The 21,934-nt window shown below is 41.7% G+C and overlaps 1 pseudogene; it reads left to right on the top strand.

Annotated features, from left to right (window-relative positions):
* LOC139563789 (phospholipid-transporting ATPase IA-like) overlaps positions 1 to 21,934 on the top strand; it is a 125,771-nt pseudogene that overhangs the window by 68,350 nt on the left and 35,487 nt on the right.

Raw genomic sequence — 21,934 nt, 5'->3', positions numbered from 1 at the left:
CCGGAAAATGTTCAGACAATAAGGACTCTTTTTGCCTGACATATGCTGTTTTTTGGGGGGCTTTTATGTATCTCTGCAATGGTATTATAAAAAGTCAGGACAGGAATACATCAGTCTTCAATGCACCATCTGACAAGTTGTTCTATAGAGGAGCGTGAAGAAAAGTTAAACACATATCCTGTCTCACATCTCCAATACATTGCTAGATGTTTGTTTTTTTCCTTCATTTTTATTCAAGAGCGCATAAAGAACATGTACCATACATACACAACATATCTTTGCTGTCTTTACAAAGGAGCGTAATTACATTCACATGTTAAAACCTCTGCAGGATCGGTGAGCTAACGTAGGCTAATGTGATTAGCATGAAGTTGTAAGTAACAAGAAAATTTCCCAGGACATAGACATATCTGATATTGGCAGAAAGCTTAAATTCTTGTTCATCTAACTGCACTGTCCAATTTACAGTAGCTATTACATTGAAAGAATACCATGCTATTGTTTGAGGAGAGTGCACAGTTATGAACTTGAAAATATATTAATAACCCATTAGGCACATTTGGGCAGTTTTGATACAACATTTGTAACATAAATGCAATGGTTCATTGGATCAGTCTAAAACGTTGCACGTACACTGCTGCCATTTAGTGGCCAAAATATAAATTGAGCCTATATTCCTAAGTCATATATTGACCTTTCTCTTGCAAAGATGATGGGGGGAAGAAGAAAAAAAAAATGTTTTCTTTGTATTATCTTTTACAAGATCGAATGTGTTATATTCTCCTACATTAATTTCACATTTCCACAAACTTCAAAGTGTTTCCGTTCAAATGGTATCAAGAATATGAATATCCTTGCTTCAGGTCCTGCACTACAGGCAGTTAGATTTGGGTACGTCATTTTCGGCGAAAATAGTAAAGAAGGGTCAGAGTACATTTTATAGAGCAAATATTTCAAGAGTCTGAATAAGAATACAATTTGGATAAAGCCACAGAAAAACAACAAACAAACACAAAAAACAAAAATTACAGAATAAGACCAGGATCTCTGACCAGACACCTTCATTCCTATGCTGTCTATGTTACAAAATTGATGTAATTCTCTCCATGTTAGCAAGTTCCCTGCATAGACCTAACCACATATCTTTTGAGGGTGCATGTTCATTTTTCCGGCATTTTGTTACACATTTCCTTGCTGCTGCTAAAAGATAATCTATCAATTTAAGTGGAGATGATTGGAGTGTAATTCACACGAACAACACCTAGAAGGAGATGGGTCTGGTTGAATAATAATATCTGTGAAGTACTGTATAAAATTTAGAATTTCAGATCAAAAAGACTGGATTTTCAGACATTGCCAAAATATATGTGATAAAGTACCTTCACAAAGTACCATGTAGAGCATATTCCTTTTTTCATTTTGAATTGAAACTCCCTTGTTCGGTTACTTGTAGTGGCTTTATTTAGTGTTTTCCATATATTCCCCCAGCTCTCCTCTGATATCTGCACCTGTAATTCAACCGGCCATGAGTTCCTAAGATTATCTAAAGATAATATTTGCATGTTAAGGATATTGTTGTAATATCTCTACAAAGCCCTTTCTCTTCCCATTCCCTAAATCCTTGGGCCATAGTAGTAGGAAGAAAGGCTGGGTTGTGGAATATAGGTGAGTGTCTAGACATGTCATTACTCAGTTTATATTGGCGTTGAACCTTCCTCCATTTCTTCAATGTAGGAGTAATAATTGGGTTTTGTTTAATCCTGTCAATAAAAATCTACTATGAAGAGAAGTCAATGTAAAGACATATCACAATATTGACTCTCAATTTCAAGCCATGACACATTTAGCAGGATTTTTAAACAGGAAGCATTGAAAACAGATAAAGCAGTCTTGGTAAGACATTCATTTTCACTGAAGCAACCTGACTTGCTAGAGATATAGGGAGGGTCTAGAACTTCAGTGATTTTACTAATCACAGGTGGGTAGTTCAAAGCATATAGTCTGACGTAATATTATCACCCAAGTATCAGTCCACTTAAATGCATAGTTGTCTTTGATACTTGAGGGTGCATCACCAAATGTCATCATTGCAATAGTTTTACCAACGTAAATGTTACAGCCTAATGTAGCACCATACTCACCTAGTAATTTGAATATATTTGGAATCATTGTCTCAGCCTTATGTACAGGATGACATTGTCTGCATATAGATATATCTTGTGTTCATTTGGCCCCACCTGCAGACCATGAATGTTTATGGCACTTCGAATAGCTTCCGCCAGAGGTTCTATACTAAGTCCAAATAACAGTGGCGAGAGACAACCTCCTTGACGATTTCCTCGTTGTAGTGAAAAGGAATGAGACATATTCCTATTCGTTCTAACAGATGATTTTAGACTTGAATATATCAACTCTATCCATTTCAAAAAGCACTCCCCAAAACCAAACTTCTTTAACGTTGCTAAAAGAAAAACCCAGTCGACGCGTCAAATACCTTTTCAGCATCGAGAGATATAGTATAACTGTTTGTTTGAGTTGGGTCTCAGAGTAATTGATGTTATTCAGAAGTCATCTTATATTCTATGTTGAGTGATGTCCTTCAATGACCCCAGTTTGATCAGGATCCTCAATTGTTTTTGTTAAAATCTTAGGATTTTAGAGTCACAATTTAGTAAACTTCTTTAACAGGTTGATAGTTGCTTCTAGGGTTGCAAAGGGTCAGAAACTTTCCGTAATTCTTCCGGAAATTTTCCATGGGAAGTTAAGCTCGGGAATTTGGGGAATTTTGCTTAAATTCATCAAAAAAGTTAGCTTATAACAGCCAACCTTTTTTGTGGGATACACATAAGGCAATTCTAGGTCTTGTGGCATATTTTGGTTAAACTATCCCCAATTCAATGGAATTTCAACCCTCTGCATGCACAGTGCATTCTTCCATCACATGTGCAGTGCACTCTTCCATCACATGTACAGCTGATTCTCAAGATCTTGCACACACACTAATGAGATGCTATTGAGCCCACATTACTACACTGTCTGAGCCAAGGACTACATGCTTTCTGGTAAATTTTGATTACAATACTGGTGGGGTGAATATATTTTATATGACATACATAATTTTTTGTCAACTAGTAAATAGGAGCCTACAGCAATTTGTGTTTAAATCATTTCTAACTGTTAACAATTTCTGCTAGTTACTTTTTGCTACCATGTGGGTTTTAGCTTGCTTGAGCCTGCTAACTGAGGAGTGTTAATTCACCTGTTTCCAAACATGGTTCATTTTAAAACATGTTTCTTACAAAGGAGTTGTTTAATCTAACTGCTTAACTATTTATCTGTACATGGAATTGTATTTGTTGTTTTTTTACTCATTTTTTCCCTAATCTTTACAGGAAAATGATACAGGCTCTATCTGATGTGTGGAGACATTTCACTGCAGCTAATGTAGAAGGAAAAGCTGTGTACATTTGCAAATACTGTGTCAAATCATATGTGAAGAATGATTCTGCAACAAAGATGCAGAATCATCTGGCAAAGTGCATAAAGTTCCCTCAGTGCTCACAATAAGCAACCTCTGACAAAAGTCCTTCTACGCCTATTCAAGGTGAAAATTATGAATCAGACACCTTATCGATAGCAAAAGCTCATGGTCCTCCTGGAATCAGAAGTTTTTTTGACTCAATGCAGGAACGTAGTCAAAAAATGCTGCAACTGGTTCACCTCTGATGCTCACAGGCAATGTGTATTGGAAGAGATTTCTGAATGTTCTTCGCCCAGCATACACCCCTCCAACCAGCCATGCTTTATCTACTCATTTTCTGGCTGCAGAGTTCAATAGAGTTCAAGTGAAGGTCAAGCAAATCATAGAGCAAGCAGACTGTATTGCGATCATCTCTGATGGGTGGTTGAATGTTCGTAGGCAAGGAATAATTAACTACATCATCTCCACCCCTCAACCAGCATTCTACAAGAGCACAGACACAAGGGACAACAGACACACCGGTCTCTACATTGCAGATGAGCTGAAGGCAGTCATCAATGACCTTGGACCACAGAAGAGATTTGCACTGGTGACAGACAATGCTACGAACATGAAGGCTGCTTGGTCTAAAGTGGAGTAGTCCTACCCTCACATCACACCCATTGGCTGTGCTGCTCATACATTGAATCTGCTCCTCAAGGACATCATGGCACTGAAAACAATGGATACACTCTACAAGAGAGCCAAGGAAATGGTTAGGTATGTGAAGGGTCATCAAGTTATAGCAGCAATCTACCTCACCAAGCAAAGTGAGAAGAATAAGAGCACCACATTGAAGCTGCCCAGCAACACCCGTTGGGGTGGTGTTGTCATCATGTTTGACAGTCTCCTGGAGGGGAAGGAGTCTCTCCAAGAAATGGCCATATCACAGTCTGCCGATATGGACAGCCCCATCAAGATAATCCTCCTGGATGATGCATTTTGGGAGAGAGTGGTAAGCAGCTTGAAACTCCTGAAATCTATAGCAGCAGTCATTGCACAGATTTAGGGAGACAATGCCATCCTGTCTGATGTTCAGACAAATATGAGGTAGGTAGTTGGATGGATGGGCTATTTACAGATGGGCGGTGTACAGCTGCAGCGATCGGTAAGCTGCTCTGACAGCTGAGGCTTAAAGTTAGTGAGGGAGATAGAAGTCTCCAACTTCAGTGATTTTTTCAATTCGTTCCCGTCATTGGCAGCAGAGAACTGGAAGGAGAGGCGGCAAAAGGAATAATTGGCTTTGGGGGTGACCAGTGAAATATACCTGCTGGAGCGCGTGCTACAGGTAGGTGCTGCTATGGTGACCAGTGAGCTGAGATGAGGCGGGGCGTCACCTAGCATAGACTTATAGATGACCTGGAGCCAGTGGGTTTGGCGACGAATATGAAGCAAGGGCCAACCAACGAGAGCATACAGGTCACAGTGGTGGGTAGTATATGGGGCTTTGGTGAAAAAACGGATGGCACTGTGATAGACTGCATCCAATATGCTGAGTAGAGTGTTGGAGGCTATTTTGTAAATGACATCGCCGAAGTCAAGGATCGGTAGGATAGTCAGTTTCACGAGGGTATGTTTGGCAGCATGAGTGAAGGATGCTTTGTTACGAAATAGGAAGCCGATTCTAGATTTAATTTTGGATTGGAGATGCTTAAAACCTCTTCGGACCACCCATCCCGGATCCGGGATCATTCTCATCAGAAAAGCTGACTAGCATAGCCTAGCCTAGCGCCACAGGGATATCATATAATATAATTTCATGAAATCACAAGTCCAATACAGCAAATGAAAGATAAACATCTTGTGAATCCAGCCAACATGTCCGATTTTTAAAATGTTTTACAGCGAAAACACAACATATATTTATGTTAGCTCACCACAATAGCCCAACACACAACGCCATTTTTTCACCGCAAAGATAGCTTTCACAAAACCCACAAATAGAGATAAAATGAATCACTAACCTTTGAACAATTTCATCAGATGACAGTCTTATGACATCATGTTATACAATACATTTATGTTTTGTTCGAAAATTTGCATATTTATAGCTACAAATCGGGGTTTTACATTGCCGCCATGGTCACAAATGGCACCAAAATGTCCGGAGAAATTTTAGACAGCCAAGTAATCTAACAGAAAAACTCATCATAAACTTTGCTGAAAAATACATGTTGCACATATAATTAAAGATACACTGGTTCTTAATGCAACCGCTGTGTTAGATTTTAAAAAATTACTTTAGTACAAAGCACAGCATGCAATAATCTGAGACAGCGCTCAGCCATTGTCCGCCATGTTGGAGTCCAAAGAGTCCACAAAAATACGAAATAACATCATAAATATTTGCTTACCTTTGATGAACAGAATGCAGTGCCAGGAATCCTAGTTCCACAATAAATCGTTGTTTTGTTTTAGAATGTCCATTTCTTCTGTCGAATTAGCAACTTTGGCTAGCATGGTGTAGCTCACGTGTACATGAAGATTTTACGCATGAAGGAAAAATTCAAAAAGTGATAATAAAAGTCGAATAAACTGGTCAAACTCAGTTGAGAATCCATCTTTAGGATGTTTTTCACAAATATATCCAATAACGTCCCAGACGGAGCATTTCTTCGTGTCTACCTAACAAACCTAAGTGCGTAGCCGAATACTGCCAATATGGCTGACCTCTCACTCCAATGACTCTCATCCGGTCCCAGAGAAGGCTAGACACTTCATTCCATGTTCTACTGCCTTTTGACATCTAGTGGAAGGCGTATGAAGTGCATACAGATCCATAAATACAAGGCAATTGAATAGGCGATGCCTTTCACAGAGACCCATTTCAGAATTTTCACTTCCTGTTTGGAAGTTTGCCTGCCAAATGAGTTCTGTTTTACTCACAGATATAATTCAAACAGTTTTAGAAACTTCAGAGTGTTTTCTATCCAATAGTAATAATAATATGCATATCATATGATCTAGGACAGAGTACGAGGCCGTTTAAATTGGGCACAATTTTATCCAGAAGTGAAAATGGCGCCCCCTATTTCCAAGAGGTTATTAACCAAGAGGTTAATGTGAGTCTGGAAGGAGAGTTTACAGTCTAACCAGACACCTAGGTATTTGTAAGTCAGAACCGTCCAGAGTAGTGATGCTGGATGGGCGGGCAGGTGTGGGCAGCGATCGGTTGAAGAGCATGCATTTAGTTTTACTTGCATTTAAGCGCAGTTGGAGGCCACGGAAAGAGAGTTGTATAGCATTGAAGCTCGTCTGGAGGTTAGTTAACACAGTGTCCAAAGAAGGGCCAGAAGTATACAGAATGGTGTCGTCTGTGTAGAGGTGGATCAGAGAATCACCAGCAGCAAGAGCGACATCATTGATGTATACAGAGAAGAGAGTCGGCCTGAGAATTAAACCCTGTGGCACCCCCATAGAGACTGCCAGAGGTCCGGACAACAGGCCATCCAATTTGACACACTGAACTCTGTCTGAGAAGTAGTTGGTGAACCAGGCGAGGCTGTTGAGTCTGCCGATAAGAATGTGGTGATTGACAGAATCTAAAGCTTTGGCCAGGTCGATGAATACAGCTGCACAGTATTGTCTCTTATCGATGGCGGTTATGATATCGTTTAGGACCTTGAGCGTGGCTGAGGTGCACCAATGACCAGCTTGGAAACCAGATTGCATAGCAGAGAAGGTACAGGTACGGTGAGATTTGAAATGGTAGGTGATCTGTTTGTTTACTTGGCTTTCAAAGACCTTAGAAAGGCAGGGTAGGATAGATATAGGTCTGTAGCAGTTTGGGTCTAGAGTGTCTCCCCCTTTGAAGAGGTGGATGACCGCAGAAGATTTCCAATCTTTGGGGATCTCAGACGATACGAGAGGTTGAACAGGCTAGTAATAGGGGTTGCAACAATTGTCTATCCCGGCTGATTTGTAGGGGTCCAGATTTTGCAGCTCTTTCAGAACATCAGCTATCTGGATTTGGGTGAAGGAGAAATGGGGGAGGCATGAGCAAGTTGCTGTGGGGGGTGCAGGGCTGTTGACCAGGGTAGGGGTAGCCAGGTGGAAAGCATGGCCAGCTGTAGAAAAATGCTTATAGAAATTCTCAATTATCGTGGATTTATCGGTGGTGACAGTGTTTCCTAGCCTCAGTGCAGTGGGCAGGTGGGAGGAGGTGCTCGTATTCTCCATGGACTTTACAGTGTCCCAGAACTTTTTGGAGTTTGTGCTACAGGATGCACATTTCTGTTTGAAAAAGCTTGCCTTTGCTTTCCTAACTGCCTGTGTTTATTGGTTCCTAACTTCCCTGAAAAGTTGCATATCGCGGGGGCTATTCGATGCTAATGTAGTACGCCACAGGATGTTTTTGTGCTGGTCAAGGGCAGTCAGGTCTGGAGTAAACCAAGGGCTATATCTGTTCCTGGTTCTACATTTTTGGAATGAGGCATGCTTATTTAAGATGGCGAGGAAAGCACTTTTAAAGAATAACCAGGCATCCTCTACTGACGGAATGAGGTCAATATCCTTCCAGGATACCCGGGCCAGGTCGATTACAAAGGCCTGCTCGTTAAAGTGTTTTCGGGAGCGTTTGACAGTGATGAGGGGTGGTTGTTTGACCACAGACCCATTACCGACGCAGGCATTGAGGCAGTGATCGCTGAGATCCTGGTTGAAGACAGCAGAGGTGTATTTGGAGGGCAGGTTGGTTAGGATGATATCTATGAGGGTGCCCGTGTTTGCGGATTTAGGGCTGTACCTGGTAGGTTCATTGATAAGATTTGTGTGAGATTGAGGGCATCAACCTTAGATTGTAGGATGGCCGGGGTGTTAAGCATGTCCCAGTTTAGGTCACCTAACCGCACAAGCTCTGAAGATAGATGGGGGTAATCAATTCACATTTGGTGTCCAGGGCACAGCTGGGGGCAGAAGGTGGTCTATAGCAGGCGGCAAGCGGCAATCATCTCAACAAACTGTTGGTCAAAGATTGATGAATTAGTCCACCATTAAGGTCCCAATTATAATCATAAATCCAGGTAGTTTTAAGTCCTTAAGAAGAAGGGGTCGCTTCAGTAGTCAATGTGGACTAGGCAATGTTCCACGGTTGATTTAGGCTACTTCTTGGGCCTTGAGTCCTTCTGTCTCTCACTCCTTCTGAGACCAACAATTTGCCACATAGTCGGCATATTTTTTCGTACCCTGTCCTTGGATCTGGAAGGTGGTGTAATCCCAATGGAGCGTGGGAAGGACTCAGAATCAGGTACAGAATCAAAGATGTGGGTCTTGCTCTCATGGGTGACGCCCAGCTTCGCAGGGAACATCAGAGAGTATGTGATGTTTTTGGCAGCCAATTCTCTCTTGATCCCGTCGTAATCTTTTCTTTTCTGCAACAACTCTGCAGAATAGTGATTGAAGATAGACATGCGCTTGTCCTTGTAGAGTAGTTCTCCCTTGGTTCTCGACAGATGCATTATCTCGTTTCGTTGAGAAGGCGCACGATGATAGCGCTGGTTCTCTGTGTGTCCTTTGCTCCTGGCCTGCAGGTGCCATTCTGTGGGCCCTCTCCATGACAGCATCGATTTCCAAAACCTCCCTCGGCATCGTGTCCACAAATGTAGACAATTTCTGCACCCTTTCTGCACAAAAATGTAAACATTAATACGCCGCGAAAAGTTTTCCAACAAGTCTCCCTTCTTTTGCAATTCCTCTACTTGGCCCATCAAGTAATGAATAGCCTGATCTTGTTGCTTTTCGTCATGTTCTTCATTTTCTTTTCAATGTGGGTCATCTGTTTATAATTTTTCTCCAGAGTAGCCTTCATGCCATCGATAGAGATTTGCATTTTGCCGAGTGAGGTGGCCGTTTTCCTCGTCAAAATAACTTCTGTTCTGCCCTGAGAGATGAACCTCCGCCATATCTGTCTCTGTAGTGTTAGAGCAACATCCAGCTAAATCTACACTTCACTGTTTTCCAAAGTGGTGTCTGTTTCTTGCCTGACAGGTGAAGCTGTGTACAGACAAGTCTGACTAATCAAGATATCAAGTGATCAGCTGCATCTACCCCAGCATATGGTTTAGATACATGGTATCTTTACCTTCCCCTCTCCTTCATCGGCAAGCAGATCCAAGGCTGTCTTTATCCAGCCAGTCTCTCCACACCCATGGCTCCTGCCTCATCAGGCAGGATCAAGGATCAAGGAGGGAAGGATCAAGGGAAGGATCAAGGGGGGAAACGGCGGGCATTTGACATATGTTCAGATGTAGTGCTGGGCTAAATCCATGGGAAATATTACACTGTGGAAATGATATCTCTGAGGCTTTCCCACTCCCACTCGTCCCCACTAATTCAGTCCATCTCGGTCTTTGTCTCCCGTCCTCATCCCCCGAAAGTTTGAAAAGCTGCACTTTCAGAGACTAATGATGTGTTGAGCACAGTTCAGAACTTTAAAAAAACAAGATTCGATTTTCCACTCGTTTTATCTCTTTTTACAGTGCCTGGAACATCTCTTCCATTTTTTCCTTTACTAACGATTCAATACGTATCTAGTTCCATGGGCTGCTATACGATACAGAAACAATACGTTTTAGTTTGAAATGATTTGGTAAGATTTGGTTTGATTAGAGGAACAAATCAATGCGATACACTGCGATAAACATATTCATTTTCCATTCTAAACTAAAATCGGCTGCTGATGGAGCTCATGAGCTGGGCCTCTGAGCTGGTTCTGTTTAACTTTTAGTTGGTACTCATCCCGGATCCGGGAGCACCCCCCACAGTAAAAAAGCTGACTAGCATAGCCTAGCATAGCGTCACAAGTAAATACAAGCATCTAAATATCATTAAATCACAAGTCCAAGACACCAGATGAAAGATACAGATCTTGTGAATCCAGCCATCATTTCTGATTTTTAAAATGTTTTACAGGGAAGACACAATATGTAAATCTATTAGCTAACCACGATAGCAAAAGACACAACCTTTTTTTCTCCACCATTTTTTTCCTGCATGGGCAGCTATCACAATTTCGACTAAATAAAGATATATATAGCCACTAACCAAGAAACAACTTCATAAGATGACAGTCTGATAACATATTTATGGTATAGGATAAGTTTTTTTTGAAAAATGTGCATTTTTCAGGTATAAATCACATTTCTACATTGCAGCTGCAATCTGAAATAGCGTTGGAAGCAGCCGGAATAATTACAGAGACCGACGTCAATTACCAAAATACTCATCCTAAAACATTTCTGAAAAATTCACAGCATACAGCAATCGAAAGACACAGATCTTGTGAATCCAGACAATGTTTCAGATTTTCTAAGTGTTTTACAGCGAAAACACAATATATCGTTATATTAGCATACCACATGAGCTAACATCACCCAGCATTGAATCAAGCCAAAAGGGTCGATAACGTTATCGCCACCAAAATATATTAATTTTTTCACTAACCTTCTCAGAATTCTTCAGATGACAGTCCTGTAACATCATATTACACAATGCATATAGCTTTTGTTCGAAAATGTGCATATTTAGCAGCATAAATCGTGGTTATACAATGTAATCTGTAAAAACATTGCATGCATTCTGGCCGGCGCCATCTTGGAGAAGCGCCTATTATAATAAAAAAACTATTCATAAACTTGACTAAAAAATATAAGTTGGACACCAATTGAAAGATAAATTAGTTCTTAATGCAATCGCTGTGTTAGATTTTTAAAATTAACGTTACTAGACATATAGTGTGCGTTGCAGCCAGACCAGTGCCTGCAAACATGGTGATCAAACACTATTACATTTTTCCACATAAATACGGAATAACATCATAAATAGTTCTTACTTTTGGACGAGCTTCCATCAGTATCTTGGGCAAAGTGTCCTTTCTCCAAAAGAATCGTTGCTTTGTTGTAAAACGACCTCCTCAACTTCGGAACTAGCAGCTAACGATAGCTACACGGCACACACATGTCCAAATCCTCAAACGCAATACTAAGGAAATTCAGAAAAATAGCAATATACTCGCATAAACTGATATAAATCGGTTTCAAATAACTTCGTTATGATGTTTCTAACACCTATAACGAATTAAATCACAGACGGATATATCTTTGGTCAATAAAGAGTGCTTTTGAGCATGCAATTCTGATGTCCCTTCTGCGTCCTGGCGAGCGGTCGAAAGGAAGGGACACGTCACTCCATCCCCTTTTATAAACTCTGAGAAACACGTAGAGAGCCCATTCCACTTCTCATTGGTTACTGACATCCAGGGGAAGGCGGGTGCAGTTCATTTCCAGCCATAGGATATACACAGACTTTTAAACTGAACCCAGATCAGAGCCTAGTTTTCAGACCTCCGCAAGTCATGTCAGGAATTTCGCTGTAGATGGAGTTCTGGTTCACCCACAGACAAAATTCAAACGGTTTTAGAAACTAGAGATTGTTTTCTATCCAATAGTAATAATAATATGCATATTGTACGAGCAAGAATTGAGTACGAGGCAGTTTAATTTGGAGACGCAAAAAAAGAAGAAGTGCTAACAGCACCCCCTATTGCTAACGTCTGTGTGTTTGTGTGTGCCGCGTGCATGCATGCAAAAGTGTAAAGACCATTTGGAAGTTTTGACCAACTTGGAGTGAGCTTCTCTTCTTTTCCTGCTTCAACCATGCAGTGTGGGTAGCAAAAGTGATCGCTGTCCTTGTTATGAAATCCTCAACTTTGCCCTGTATATCTAAGAATGACATCTCCTTCTTGGTCAAACAGCCTTTACACAGCCTGGAGGTGTGTTGGGTCATTGTCCTGTTGATAAACAAATGATAGTCCCACTTAGCGCAAACCAGATGGGATGGTGTATCGCTGAGTAGCCATGCTGGTTAAGTGTGCCTTGAATTCTAAATAAATCACTGACAGTGTCACCAGCAAAGCACCATCACACCTCCTTCATGCTTTACAGTGGGAACCACATATGCAGAGATCATCTGTTCACCTACTCTGCGTCTCTCAAAAAAAAACTCAAATTTTGACTCATCAAACCAAAGGACAGATTTTCACTGATCTCATGTCCATTGCTCGTGTTTCTTGGCCCAAGCAAGTCTCTTCTTATTATTGTTGTCCTTTAGTTGTGGTTTCTTTGCAGCAATTCGACCATGAAGGCCTGATTCACGCAGTCTCCTCTGAACAGTTGATGTTGAGATGTTTCTGTTACTTGAACTTTGAAGCATTTATTTGGGTTGCAATTTCTGAGGCTGTTAACTCTAATGAACTTATCCTCTGCAGCAAAGGTGACTCTGGGTCTTCCTTTCCTGTGGCGGTCCTCATGAAAGCCAGTTTCATCATAGCTCTTGATAGTTTTTGTGACTGCACTTGAAGAAATGTTCAAAGTTCTTGAAATTTTCCACATTGACTGACCTTCATGTAATGATGGACTGCCATTTGCTTTGCTGTTTTTGCCATAATATGAACTTGGTCTTTTACCAAATAGGGCTATGTTCTGTGTACCAACCCTACCTTAGCACAACACAACTGATTGGCTCAAAGGCATTAAGAAGGAAAGACATTCCCACAAATTAACTTTTATCATGGCACACCTGTTAATTGAAATTACTTCAAATCAAATTTTATTTGTCACATCTGTCGAATACAAGAGACCAATAGACCTTACCGTGAAATGCTTACTTACAAGCCATTAATCAAAAATGTAGTTCAAGAAATAGAGCTAAGAAAATCTAAATCAAAAAGACAAAAATCAAAAAGTAACACAAGAAATGAATATAACAATAACAAGGCAATACACAGGGGGTACCGGTACTGAGTCAATGTGCGGGGCTACAGGTTAGTCGAGGTAATTTGTTAAGTGACTATGTATAGATAATGAATAGCGAGTAGCAGCAGTGGGGGAGGGTCAATTTAAATCGTCCGGCCATTTGATAAATTGTTCAGCAGTCTTATGGCTTGCGGGTAGAAGCTGTTGAAGAGCCTTTTAGTCCAAGACTTGACGCTCCGGTACCGCTTGCTGTGTGTGCGGTAACAGAGAGAACAGTCTATAATTGGAGTCTTTTAACATTTTTGGGGCCTTCTTCTGACTCCGCCTAGTACATAGGTCCTGGATGTCAGGAAGCTACCCTCTGTACCGCCTTACGGTCAGATGCCAAGCAGTTACCATACCAGGCAGTGATGCAACCGGTCAGGATGCTCTCGATGGTGGAGCTGTAGAACCTTTTGAGGATCTGGGGAGCCATGCCATATCTTTTCAGTCTCCTAGGGGGAAAAGGCATTGTTGCGCTCTCTTCACAACTATCTTTGTGTGTTTGGACCATGATAGTTCGTTGATGTGGACACCAAGGAACTTAACTCTCGACCCGCTCCATTTCAGCCCCGTCGATGTTATTGAGGGCCTGTTCGGCCCTTCTTTTCCTATAGTGCACGATCAGCTCCTTTGTCTTGCTCACATTGAGGTAGAGGTTGTTGTCCTGGCACCACACTGGCAGGTCTCTGACCTCCTCCCTATAGGCTGTCTCATCATTGTCTACGATCAGGCCTACTACTGTTGTGTCGTCAACAAACTTAATGATGGTGTTGAAGTCGTGCTTGGCCACGCAGTCGTGGGTGAACAGGGAGTACAGGAGAGGACTAAGCACACCCCTGAGGGGCCCCAGTGTTGAGGATCAGCGTGGCAGATACATTGTTGCCTACCTCTACCACCTGTGGGCAGCCCGTCAGGAAGTCCTTGATCCAGTTGCAGAGGGAGGTGTTTAGTCCCATAGTCCTTAGCTTAGTGATGAGCTTTGTGGGCGCTATGGTGTTGAATGCTGAACTGTAGTCAATGAGCAGCATTCTCACATAGGTGTTCCTTTTGTCCAGGTGGAAAAGGGCAGTGTGGAGTGCGATTGAGAGTCTGTCATTTGTTTATCTGTTGGGGCGGTATTGGGAATTGGAGTGGGTCTAGGGTTTCTGACGTAATGGTGTTGTGAGCCATGACCAGCCTTTCAAAGCACTTCTTGACTACCGATGTGAGTGCTACGGTCCGGTAATCATTTAGGCAGGTTACCTTCGCTTTCTTGGCCACAGGGACTATTGTGGTATGTTTGAAACATGCAGGAATTACAGACTTGGTCAGGGAAAGGTTGAAAATGTCAGTGAAGACACTTGCCAGTTGGTCCGTACTTGCTTTGAGTACACGTCATGGTAATCCGTCTGGCCCCGCGGCTTTGTGAATGTTGACCTGTTTAAAGGTCTTGCTTACATCGGCTACGAAGACCGTGATCATGCAGTCGTCCAGAACAGCTGATGCTCTCATGCATGCTTCAGTGTTGCTTGCCTTGAAGTGAGCATAAAAGGCATTTAGCTCGTCTGGTAGGCTCGCGTCACTGGCAACTTGCAGCTGGGTTTCCCTTTGTAGTCCTAAATAGTTTTCAAGCCCTACCACATCCGACGAGCATCAGTGCCGGTGTAGTAGGATTCAATCTTAGTCCTCTATTGATGCTTTGCCTGTTTGATGGTTTGTCTGAGGGCATAACGGTATTTCTTATAAGCATCCGGATTAGTGTCCCGCTCCTTGAAAGCGGCAGCTCTAGCCTTTAGCTCGGTGCGGATGTTGCCTGTCATCCATGGCTTCTGGTTAGTATATGTACGTACGGTCACTGTGGGGACAACGTCGTCGATGGACTTATTGATGAAGCTGGTAATTGAGGTGGTATACTCCTCAATGCCATTGGATGAATCCCGGAACATATTCCAGTCTGTGCTAGCAAAACATTCCTGTGGCGTAGCAGGTGACTACCTCATTGATTCCAGGTGACTACCTCATGAAGCTGGTTAAGAAAATGTCAAGAGTGTGCAAAGCTGTCATCAAAGCAAAGAGTGGCTGCTTTGAAGAATCTCAAATATAAAATATATTTTGATTTGTTTAACACTGTAGCTTATGCTTTCAGTGCTAGATTAATTATCTGATCCTTTGATTGGATGGACAACATGTCAGTTAATGCTGCAAGAGCTCTGATAGGTTGGAGGACATTCTCTGGAAGTTGTCATGATTACTGTGTAAGTCTATGGAAGGGGGTGAGAACCACGAGCCTCCTAGTTTTAAATTGAAGTCAATTTACCCAGAGGAGGACGGAAACTAGCTGTCCTCCTGCTACACCATTGTGCTACCCTACAGAATGATGTTGGGGCTACTGTAGACATTCATTGCAAAACTGTATGTTTTAATCAATTATTTGGTGACGTGAATATATTTAGTACAGTTTTATCTAAAAAAGATAACTTTTTTAATGTTTCACTATTTTTATGAAACTCACTGAGGAGGATGGTCCCTTCCTCCTCTGTGGAGCCTCCACTGTTGTAGGATCAATGACTGTCAACACAACAATTACATGCTTAGTTCGACACTGAAGGAGAGGACGCAGTTGTCACAAAGGGTGAGAGGTATTTTCGGAAGGTAGAAAGTAATTTGAGCAAAAAAATCTGTGAACCAGCGATTCGGAACATTTGACTCGATTTCTTGGCCAATGCATGCTACATTTTGACCAGTTTGGGGTCTCGTAGACCAATGCACTCGTCTGCACTCATATCTTAAACATTTGAACATTTGAACATGGTGAATCGTTACATCCCAACCCTCTTAGAAAAAAATATGCTAAATAGAAACATATAGGGTTCTTTGTTCTGTCCCCTTAGGGCAACCCTTTTTGGTGGGTTCTTCATTGAACCCCCTGTGTATGGTTCTGCCTAGAACCCTCTATAAAGGGTTCTACCAAGAACCATTTTATAATCTCAAGGTTCTTGCTAGAACCCTCTATGAAGTGTTCTACCGAGAACCATTTCATCTTTGGAGGGTTCCTCCTAGAACGATCTATCAATGGTTCCACCAACCTTATTAGCATTTAAAATTACGTTATTTATGACAATAATTACATATACCATAAGGCCTTTCTTTGAGGGCCTAGTTATACACTAACACAGTGGTGTTAGATAACTCCTGGTTTACAGGCCACATCAGGTCAACTGGAACAACCATCCCAGTATCGGGTCCAATGAATCCACAGAATGGATTAGTTTGTTATTTATCTTAGTGTAGCATATCATTAATCAACCAATAAATGTACATGCAAAAACAGACATTAAAACAAACAATTCTGAATATCACCCTGCAGTAGAGCATGCTGGGAAATATGGCTCTATGAAGATAGAACCCTTCTTGCCTTCCAAAGAATCATCAAAGAACCCTTTCTTCCAAAAATGTTTTTTTAGGATGTTAAAGGTTCTAGGTAGAACCCTTTGCCTTACAAAGAACCCTTGTATTCAGATCAAAGCGGTTCTTGGTAGAACGCTATCCCTTTTTTCTATGAGTGCAGTAAAGGGCATATTGCTTAATGTCAAGTGATGGAAAACATGCATCGAAACGGGAAGGGGACGAGACCAAATGTCTTCTTTGCTCTGTTCTTTTGTCTCCTTCAGATCTGGTTTGCCTTTGTCAATGGATTCTCTGGTCAGGTTCTGTTTGAACGCTGGTGCATCGGCCTGTACAATGTGGTGAGTGTTTATCCGATTTACTCTCCTCTCTCCATTACTGTGAAAGAGCCTGTTTTATAATTCCCCTCCCCTGTTGCTCTCTGGCAAGAAAACCCATTTGCTGTGGCACCCCAGACGTGTTCCCCTTACTGCAGGACCATATCATCATATCCTGAGACATTTCCCATAAATTTATGACCTGCTGTTAAGTCCATATTCCCCTCGTGCCCCGAACTATGTACTGACTGTGGAAAGAACAACAGCCCCCCAAAGAGTAGTTAGCGAAGGTGGTCATTTGTGAATGATAAAGGAACAGGTTGAATAGAGCAGCACACAACCAGCTCTGGGCAACGGATGTCCCACAGGGTCCGGTTTTGGATCTAACGAATCTATGTTTCCTGTCTGTCAAATGAAATGAGTGAGCGGGCGGAAAGAATGTGTATTTTAACACTGCAACGGAAAATGTGAATAATACATTGTTTCGGGTTTCAACGAGTTGACGTGTAGCTTTACACCCTCTGTTAAGGATATACCCAAGTCCATAAACAAAAGCGAGTGAGGGAAGTGAGAGGAGAGACGTGGCCCGCACACCGTTGACGGAACGCTAATGGCAGTGATTTCATCGCCGACCAAGAAATTAGAACATAGTCACCGCTCTGGCTGTTTTTTTAAAGCGACAACAGTGGTGGACTATTCTTTCACGTTACCTAAAATGCAGGGAAATTCCACCGGCTCTGTGGTAGTCTGTCGGAGGCAGTGGGCCGAATCCGCCCCTCAATGGCGATGCTCGGCACCCTGAATGAGAAACGATGCAGTGGAGCATGTCCTCCTGCATCCCACCAGCTCCAGCCTGCAGTCTGGAGCCTGCAGATGGGCCAGTGGGGAACTCACACCACTGACCCGCAGAGTCCCCACTCTGTTCTCTCATTCCTCTCTCTCTCTCTCTCTCTCTCTCTCTCTCTCTCTCTCTCTCTCTCTCTCTCTCTCTCTCTCTCTCTCTCTCTCTCTCTCTCTCTCTCTCTCTTTCTCTCTCTCTCTTTCTCTCTCTCAGCAGCTGCTGCAGAGTGAAACGTTACAACAGCACATAGAAATTGCACTAGCTCCGCGAAAATACCTGCTAACTAGTCAAGGGCGTCGCATATGTTTGTCTGAGATGGCTTTTGCATATGAATGGAGTGTGCCGAATCAAAATAAATCTCCAAAAGTGCTACACGCTCAACAGCCTCCACTCAATAGAATCAGGGCAAGTCATAACTTCAGTATATGGCAATCAATGCAAAAGATAAGCAAAGAAAAGTTTTTTGTTTTCAATAGGCTGCGTTCACTGTTTACAAAACAAAAAACAGTTTACAATGTTCAGAAATGTGGGATGAACTGGCCATGAACTGTCTAATGGACAATGATGTATATGAGAGGCTTTGAAGCCACTTATTGGCCATATTGGCACTCCAAAGTAGGAGTACACCTCCATAGGAATGAATGGAATTCTACAGTATTTCAATTACATATATTTAAGTATTTTTGTTGTTGTGGTGGGGACAGTAACATTAGTCATCTAAAAAAAAAAAGTAATGTATGGAAAATGTTTTTATATATATTTTTTTTTATATATGTTTAGATCACATAATATTATTTCAAAGTATATATTAAGGTGTCTGTAATAGAATAAACATGTAGACATTAAAACATTCATTTCTATAGCTTCCAAAATATTTTTTCCAATGGTGAGGAAGTGCCAAGATGGAGGCGTGGTGGCTTTAACATCTAGTGTATAAATCATTTGCTAATGGACCGGATTAATTGTATCTTATTGTTGATCCTCTTCTTGGTATTGTTTGGCCCATAGTAAGCAAACTGTTTCTTTCCAGACTTTTCCCACATTTTGTTACATCACAGCCTTATTCTAAAATAATTTAAATTGTTCTTCACACAATACCCCATAATGACAAAGCAAAAACAGGTTTTTAAAAATGTTTGCAAATTTATACAACAACAAAACAAACTACATAAGTTTTCAGACCCTTTACTCAGTACTTTGTTGAAGTACCTTTGACGGTGATTACAGCCTTGAGTTTTCTTGGGTATGACGCTTCAAGCTTGGCACACCTGTATTTAGGGAGTTTCTCCCATTCTTCTCTGCAAATCCTCTCAAGCTCTGTCAGGTTGTATGGGTAGCATCGCTGCACAACAATTTTCAGGTCTCTCCAGAGACGTTGGATCAGATTCAAGTCCGGGCTCCGGCTGGGCCACTCAAGGACATTCACAGACTTGTCCCGAAGCCACTCCTGCATTGTCTTGGCTGTGTGCTTAGGGTCGTTGTCCTGTTGGAAGGTGAACCTTTGCCCCAGTCTGAGTTTCTGGAACAGGTTTTCATCAAGGGTCTCTCTGTACTTTGCTCCATTCATCTTTCCCTTGATCCTGACAAGTCTCCCAGTCCCTGCCGCTGAAAAACATCCCCACAGCTTGATGCTGCCACCACCATGCTTCACCGTAGGGAGGTTTCCTCCAGATGTGACGCTTGGCGTTCAGGCCAAATAGTTCAATCTTGGTTTCATCAGACCGGAGAATCTTGTTTCTCATGGTCTGAGAGTTCTTTAGGTTTCTTTTGGCGAACTTCAAGCGGGCTGTCATGTGTATTTTACTGAGGAGTGGCTTCCGTCTGGCCACCCTACTATAAAGGGCTGATTGGTGAAGTGCTGCAGAAATAGTTGTCCTTCTGGAAGGTTCTCCCATCTCCACAGAGGTACTCTGGAGCTCTGTCAGAGTGTCCATCGGGTTCTTGGTCTGACCAAGGGCCCTTTTCCCCCGATTGCTCAGTTTGACCGGGCGGCCAGCTCTAGGAAGAGTCTTGGTAGTTCCAAACTTCTTCCATTTAAGAATGATGGAGGCCACTGTGTTCTTGGGGACCTTCAATGCTGCAGACATTTTTGGGTACCCCTTCCCCAGATCTGTGCCTTGACACAATCCTGTCTCTGAGCTCTTTGGACAATTCCTTTGACCTCATGGCTTGGTTTTTGCTCTGACATGTCAACTGTGGGACCTTATATAGACATGTGTGTGCCTTTCCAAATCATGTACAATCAAATTGTTGAAACATCTCAAGGATTATCAATGGAAACAGGAAGCACCTGAGCTCAAATTTGAGTCTGATAGCAAAGGGTCTGACTACTTATGTTTTTTTTATTTCTAAAAACCTGTTTTCGCTTTGTCATTATGGGGAATAGTGTGTAGATTGATGAAGGAAAAAAATATGTAATCCATTTTAGAATAAGGCTGTAACGTAACAAAATGTGGAAAAAGTCAAGGGGTTTGAATACTTTCCAAATGCACTGTATACTGTGCTGTGAAAAAGTATTTGCCCCTTTCTGATTCTCTTTTTTTTTCTTCATATTTCTGACAGAACGTTATCAAATCTTCAACCATAACCTAATATTAGATAAAGGGAACCTGAGTAAACAAATAACACAAAATGTTGATACTTATTTCATTTATTTAATTAACAAAGTTATGCAACACCCAATGCCCCTCTGTGGAAAAGTAATTCCCCCTTACACTCAATAACTGGTTGTGCCACCTTTAACTGGTTGTGCTCTGTATCAGAGAATTCTAAAGGAGAATGTCAGGTCATCCATCCGTGAGCTGGAGCTGAAGCGCAGCTGTGTCATGCAGCAGGACAATGATCCTAAACACACAATAAAGTCTACATCAGAATGGCTGGAAAGCAACACATTTAAAGTTCTGGAATGGCCTAGTCAAAGTCCAGATCTAATCCCGAATTGAGATGTTGTGGCAGGACCTGAAACGAGCAGTTCATGCTCGAAAACCCACAAATGTTGCTGAGTTAAAGCCGTTCTACATGAAAGAGTGGGCCAAAATTACTCCACAGCGATGTGAGACTGATCAACAACTACAGGAAGCGTTTGGATGCAGTAATTGCAGATAAAGGCGGCATAACCAGTTGTTGAGTGTAAGGGGACAATAACTTTTTCTCACAGGGGCATTGGGTGTCGCATAACTTTGTCACATTAAAAAAGTATCAATATATTGTGTTATTTGTGTTTATCTAATATTATGTTTTGGTTTAAGATCTGATCAAATTCAGTGTCCAAAATATTCAAACATTTTGAAAATCAGAAAGGGGGCAAATATTTAGCTGAATAGGCCATCATTAGTGTCCGTGTTTTCACTAATGCAGTAATGGAATCAATTGTGTCTTGTGAAGGTCCTTGTGATTAGGAAAAGCCTGGCTTTCATTAGGTTACTCACTGAGGAACGATAAGACTGTTTTCCCATCCGAAGTTGTATCTGATAGCGTCTTTGCTAACAGGCCGTTAGTTGAGTCTACTGGTCTTTTGAGTTTACTACCTTTATCCTCACTTCTGGGTTTTGTGATGGGAAATGTTGAACAATGCAAAACAGTGTAGTTTAATTTGATATGTGTGTTTGTGTGTTTAGATTTTCACCGCTCTGCCTCCTCCCACTCTGGGAATATTTGAACGCTCATGCAGGAAAGAGAACATGTTGAAGTACCCGGGACTCTACAAAACCTCCCAGAATGCCATGGGCTTCAACATCAAGGTAGGTCTTGTGTCTGAACGTTAGAGGAACATTGTCTCAACGATTCCTTCATTTTCTGTCATTCCACTTTTACCCCTCATGTTGTTTGTCTGGGCCACATTTCCATTCATAGTGTAGTAAATTCTTAAGTATTTTCTAAGCTTAAATAGGTTTACTAAGGTTTACTTAGCATCAACAAACAACAAGGGAGATATAAGACTGCAATCAACCAGGCGTTTTTTTCCCTTATAACCTCTGTTCTGTCTCCAAATTGACATCCTTTACACACAATGGAGACGAAATGCTCCAAACTGATTTTAGGTCAGTCTAATGACAGAGAGTGAATCTGCTCGTCTGTCCCA

The sequence above is a fragment of the Salvelinus alpinus genome, chromosome 1, assembly GCF_045679555.1.
Source record: "Salvelinus alpinus chromosome 1, SLU_Salpinus.1, whole genome shotgun sequence".
NCBI lineage: Eukaryota > Metazoa > Chordata > Actinopteri > Salmoniformes > Salmonidae > Salvelinus > Salvelinus alpinus.
The sequence above is the reverse complement of the archived record's forward strand: the minus strand, read 5'-3'. Positions and strand labels throughout refer to the sequence as shown.